The sequence below is a fragment of the Magnolia sinica genome, chromosome 1 (genome assembly GCF_029962835.1).
Source record: "Magnolia sinica isolate HGM2019 chromosome 1, MsV1, whole genome shotgun sequence".
Lineage (NCBI taxonomy): Eukaryota > Viridiplantae > Streptophyta > Magnoliopsida > Magnoliales > Magnoliaceae > Magnolia > Magnolia sinica.
Window position 1 is genome coordinate 136,414,224 of NC_080573.1, and position 6,517 is coordinate 136,420,740.

Here is a 6,517-nt window from a genome sequence, read left to right on the forward strand (position 1 = left end):
TCAGTCAGAGGTATGGACATGTCCTCTGAATCAAATTTCTCGACAAATGGCTTTAAGCAATGTCCATTTACTTTAAACTCATTTCCATTGTCAGGATCTCTTATCTCAACGGCCCCATGAGGATACGCAGTGACCACAATGTAAGGGCCAGTCCAACGAGATCGAAGCTTACCTGGAAAGAGATGTAATCGAGAATTATACAAAAGGACTTTTTGACCATGTGTGAATGATTTTCGTAGAATACGTTGGTCATGAAACGCCTTCATTCTGTCTTTATAAATTCTCAAGTTCTCGTACGCATCATTCCAGATTTCTTCAAGTTCATTTAATTAAAGTTTACGTAGCGAGCCAATGTTGTATAGATTGAAATTCAGATTTTTTTATCGCCCAGTATGCTTTATGTTCTAACTCCACAGGCAAGTGACAAGTTTTCCCATAGACAAGTCTAAAGGGAGACGTTCCAATAGGGGTTTTAAAAGCAGTACGATATGCCCATAAGGCATCGGTCAATCGGATTGACTAATCCTTACGATCAGGGTTAACCATTTTCTCTAGGATATGTTTGATCTCCCTATTGGAAATCTCAGTTTGTCCACTTGTTTGTGGATGGTATGGGGTGCTCACCTTATGAGAGATACCGTATTTCTTCATTAAGCTCTCGAATGGTCTATTACAAAAGTGTGAGCCCCCATCACTAATGATGGCTCGAGGCGTCCCGAACCGTGAAAGGATATTCTCTTTTAAGAATTTAATGACCGCGCGATGGTCATTATTTCGGCACGAAATTGCTTCGACCCATTTAGTGACATAATCTACGGCGAGCAAAATATGCAAATTTCTAAATGATTGAGGGAATGGTCCCATAAAATCGATGTCCCAGCAGTCAAATGCTTCTATGATAAGGATGGGATTCAAAGGCATCATATTTCGACGGGATAATGCTCCCAATTTTTGACAACGCTCACAAGCCTTGCAAAACTCATGAGTGTCCCTGAACATAGTGGGCCAATAAAAGCTACACTGTAAAATCTTGACCGTAGTCTTTTTAACAGAAAAGTGACCACCACAGGCCTGTGAGTGACAGAAGAAGATGACACTCTGGTGCTCATCGTCTGGCACACATCTCCTTAGGATCTGGTCTGGGCAATATTTAAACAAATATGGATCGTTCCAGAAAAAGTTGCGCACCTTGGTGAATAATTTCTTCTTATCTTGCGCAGTCCAATATGTCGGTATGGAACCTGTTGCAAGATAATTAGCAATATCAGCGAACCAAGGTGAATGGGAGACTCTGAACAGTTGTTCATAGGGAACATATCATTGATATGGGTCGCCTCAAGGGAATTAGGGGTATTAAGGCGAGAAAGGTGATCGGCCACTACGTTCTCTACTCCCTTTTTATCTTTAATTTTCAAATCAAATTCTTGGAGTAGAAGGATCCATCGTATCAAACGGGGCTTAGAATTATTCTTAGAAAGAAGATACTTAAGTGACAAATGATCTGTGTAGATAATGATCTTGGATCCGATCAAGTAAGACCTAAATTTGTCCAAGGCAAACACTACGGCTAAGAGTTCCTTTTCCGTAGTCGAGTAGTTTACTTGGGCAGGATTTAAAGCCCTATTCGCGTAATGAATGACGTAGGGCATCTTATCTTTTCTCTGACCTAGAACCGCTCCAAGAGCATAATCAGAAGCGTCGCACATAAGTTCAAAAGGAATGCTCCAGTCAGGTAGTTGTATGATGGGTGCACTAGTCAACATGCCCTTAAGCTTAGTGAAAGCTTCCTGACATGGCTCAGTCCACTCATATGGTGCATCCTTTTGAAGTAGATTACATAAAGGACAAGAGAGGAGACTAAAGTCCTTTATGAATCGCCTGTAAAATCCTACGTGTCTTAAGAAGGATCGCACGTCTCTAATGTTCTTGGGTGGAGGTAGGTTAGAGATAAGATCGATTTTTGCCTTATCCACCTCGATTCCTTTGGACGAGATAATATGTCCAAGGACAATTCTCTTATGAACCATGAAATGGCATTTCTCACAATTAAGTACCAAGTTCTTTTCTTCACATCTTCTCAGCATACATTTAAGACTCTCTAAGCACTCGCTGAAAGATGAACTGAAAATGGAGAAATCGTCCATGAAGATCTCTAGATATTTCCCCACCATGTCAGAAAAGATACTCATCATACATCGCTGAAAGGTGGCAGGGGCATTACATAATCTGAATGACATCCTTCTGTAGGCAAAGGTGCCGTAGGGACATATAAATGTGATCTTTTCCTGGTCCTCAGAGGCGATTTCAATATGATTGTAGCCCGAATACCCGTCAAGGAAACAATAATAGGAATGTCCAGTTAGCCTTTCCAAGATTTGATCAATGAAGGGCAAAGAAAAGTGGTCCTTCCTCATGATGGTATTCAGCTTCCTGTAGTCAATGCACATTCTCCAACCAGTAGTAACTCTAGTTGGCACGAGTTCATTATTAGCATTGGCTACGATGGTGATCCCGGACTTCTTAGGAACCACCTGAGTTGGACTCACCCATTGACTATCGGATATGGGGTATATGATACCCACATCTAATAGTTTAAGAACCTCGGTCTTAACCACTTCCCTCATGTTTGGATTTAGTCTACGTTGTGATTGCCAAGTGGTCTTAGCATTATCCTCAAGATAAATGCGGTGAGTACAAATCGAGGGGTTGATTCCCTTGAGGTCTGCTATCGTCCATCCAAGGGCTCCCTTATGCTCAATGAGAGTAGATATGAGTATACTCTCCTGTTCTTTCTCCAGGTGGGCAGAGATCATCATCGGGTATGTCTCATCTTAACCTAAATAGACATATTTTAAATCAGAGAGCAAAGGTTTTAGGTCAAGCTTCGGTGGCTTGAGGTTAGACGGTAGAGGAACTACATCAGTTTGGGGCAACTCTTCAAATTATGGCCTCTGCTGGTTAACTTCAAGTACCGATGCAGTATCAAGCACAGCACACGTCTCCCTAATCATGTCATCATCAAAATCATGGGAGTGGGCCACGCACGTCTCTAGAGGGTCAGAAGATAAGGTCAGAGGTGTCATATGTTCCACTAAAGAGTCAATCATGTTAATGTCGTGGAAATCGTCATCATCCTCTAAGTTTCTGCCGTTATTGAAAAAGATGTTTGACTCCAATGTCATATTCTCAAAAGATATAGTCATGACACCATTCCTGCAATTGATAATTGCGTTTGAGGTGGCAAGGAATGGGCGACCATGAATGACAGGGATCTGAGTGCTCATGTTATTGATGGGTTCGGTGTCCAGGATGATAAAATATATAGGGTAGTAAAATCTATCAACTTGGACCAACACATTTTCAATTATCCCTCTTGGTACACGAACAGAGTGATCAGCAAGTTGTAGTATGGTTAGGGTGGGTTTTAATTCACCCAAACCTAACTGTTTGTATATCGAGTAGGGAAACAGATTGACGCTCGCTCCTAAGTCAAGAAGTGCATGATCAATTCGATGGTCCCCGATTACACATGATATGGTTGGGCTACCGGGATCTTTGAATTTCTGTGGCACGTCTTGCTTTAGGATAACACTCACTTTCTCGGTCAAGAAGATCTTCTTTTGAATACTCTGCCGTCGTTTAGTCGTGCATAAGTTTTTCAAGAATTTGGCATATGAAGGTATCTGTTTTAGGACATCAAGTAGAGGAATGTTGACTTTCATTTGTTTCAACACCTCTAGGATATCCTGAGAGTTAGAGAGAGGTTTTGGTGCAACCAACCGTTGGGGAAATGGAGCAACTGGTTTTTCTAGAAGCTCCGGTTCTAATTTTTGTGGGGCCTCACTAGATCCTTTATTATTATCCTTTTCTGGTTCTTGAGGCTTTTCGGGCCTAACCGGAAGGATTTTATCAATGATCTTCCCACTCCTAAGAGTGGTGATGGATTTAGCGTGCCCCATTTGATTTGAAGAGCTGGGATCACTTATCTCGTATTGCAGTTTAGGTTGGGGAGCGGTTGTGCAGGAAGCATCCCCTTTTCTATAACCGTCATACATGAATCCATCTTTTGCATAAAGTCTCGCATTGCTTGGGTCAGCTCTTACATGGAATTTTGAACCGGTTCTTCTTGAGGTTTCCCCTGATTTGGATTTTGATTGAAGAAACCTTGAGAGGTAGCAGTTTGTCCATTTCTCCAACTAAAGTTTGGATGATTTTTCCAACCAGGATTATACGTGTTAGAGATTGGTCCATTGAAAGGTCTTTGATAATTATTTACGGCATTGGATTGTTCATTCAACACTTCTCGAAATGTGGGTATTGTAGGACAATTTTCAGTTGTATGAATGTTGCAATCACAAATGCCGCAAACACTTTCATTAACCTTATCCTTCTTTCCTTTCATGGCCTCAACTTTTCTTATGAGCGTAGTCACTTTACACTTGAGATCATCCTCTTCTTTCAAGAGATACAATCCACATTTCTCCTTTAATTGAGTTCGCCTAGACGTGGTGTTTGATTTTGGGTAATAATCCCATGATTGTGTTTTTTCAGCAAGACTATCGAGGTAATCCCATACCTCGTCGATATTTTTATTAATGAATTCTCCATTACACATTGTCTCGACCATTTGGTGCATGGAAGATGTCAGTCCATCGTAGAAAAAATTTGTAATGCGCCATGTTTCAAAGCCGTGTTGTGAGCATGAACTGACCAAATCTTTGAACCTTTCCCAACACTGGTAAAATGTTTCATCCTCCTTTTGGGTGAAGTTCATGATTACTTTTCTAAGGGTAATCATTTTATAATGTGGAAAAAATTTCTTTGTAAATTCCCTTTGCATATCATTTCATGTGCCAATGGATCTAGGACGCAGTGAATGTAATCACGTCTTAGTCTTCTCCTTTAAGGAAAAAGGAAAGAGTCTCAACCTGACTGTGTCCTCAGACACATTTTGAAAATATAAAGTGGCTATGATCTCATCAAACTCTTTCAAATGTAAATATGATTCTTCAGATTCAAGCCCATGGAACTTAGGAAGGAGTTGGATAACCCCTGGCTTGATGTCCATATGTCCTGTATTTTCAGAAAAAATCATGCATGAGGGCGTACTCACCCCCGCTGGTTATAAATAATCTCGTAAAGTACGAGGCGGGGGTGCTTGATGCACCTCATTCTCATCCTAAATGTCCTCTACCCTAGGCTGGGGTAGAAGAGGTTGGTTTTCAGCCATCACTTCAATTAACTCAAGGGATTTCGAGTGGTGTCTAGTCCTGCGATGGATAGTCAACCCCTCAACCAATCCTCCTTCAGTCAAGAGACGTTGAGTGTTGTCACGGGCCCACTTGGGCATGAAACACTCACAGCCCTCAATCAAATTCGAAACATAATCCTAAGAAAGGAAAAGAAAATCTAGAAAGAAAGAGAGAGTTGGAAAAAAGTTACCAAATTGAAAGCCCTAAGTAACAAAAACTGCAAAAGAAAACAAAACAAGTCAGTTTCTAAAGAGAAGATCTAAAATTAGAAAATCCTTAAAAAGAAAGATAAAAGTAAACTAGTTTCTAAAAAAAAAAAAATTCCTAAAGGAAAGTGAAAATTTCTAAAATAAATTAGGAAAGTCCTAAACTAAAAAGTAGGTTACTATAAGAGATCTGAAAAATATAAAGTAGAGAAGGAGCTTACCGAATTAGAAATTTCTGTCTTAAAAGCCTACAAAATAGGAAAGTTAGTTTTTAAACAAAAAGTCTACAAGTAGAAAATTTCTAAAAATAAATTAGGAAACAAAGTTAGATTCTAAAAGAGTTAGAATTAGAAAGTTTCTAAAATAGAAAATCCAAACCTAAAATTAGAAAGTTTCTAAAAAATAAAAATAAAATAAAGAAAAGATGAGTTAGTTTCTAAAATTAGAAAGAATTTCTAAAAAGGGAAATAATTAACCTAGTTTCTAAAAATAAAAGAGGAATGTTTCTAAAAATAAACTAAAAAATAGAAAAAGTAGAGGAATTAGAAAGGGATTACTAAAGTAAAAGTTTATGTGAGGATCCTACAAAACAGAAAAACAGGTTAGTTTCTAGAAATCAAACCAAAAAAATTTTAACCTAAAATTAGAAAAATCCTAATCTTAAACTAATCCTAAGATCAATTAATTTCAGAGAATCGTAGCTGTCAGTCCCCGGCAACGGCGCCAAAAACTTGTTCACTCCCCAAGTATAGGGTTGTGATGTAGTAATAATCTCGGTAAGACCGAGGTCGAATCCCAAGGGACTGAAACCTGTACGTAATCTGAAATAATTAGAACTAGAACTAGAAAAAAATGAAATCTAAATCAGGTGGATTTGAGGAATAATGATGAAATGGTAAATAAAATATGTAGAATTCAAAGGTATGAAACTAAGGATTCAGAGGATCCACTTGTAGAGATCAGGGAGATCTTAGACCTGCTTCAAGAATCATGGAAATTAAACTGAACTTCCTCTTTTTAAAGAGATGAAAGGTATATGAATTAAAATAGATTCCATCA

At 39.0% G+C, this 6,517-nt stretch overlaps 1 non-coding gene across 1 annotated transcript; it reads left to right on the plus strand.

Moving 5' to 3' along the window:
* Positions 1-4,685: 4,685 nt before the first annotated feature.
* Positions 4,686-4,792, plus strand: LOC131223437 (small nucleolar RNA R71). Its single transcript, XR_009160454.1, has one exon. It is a non-coding gene; the product is annotated as a small nucleolar RNA R71 (small nucleolar RNA).
* Positions 4,793-6,517: the final 1,725 nt, after the last annotated feature.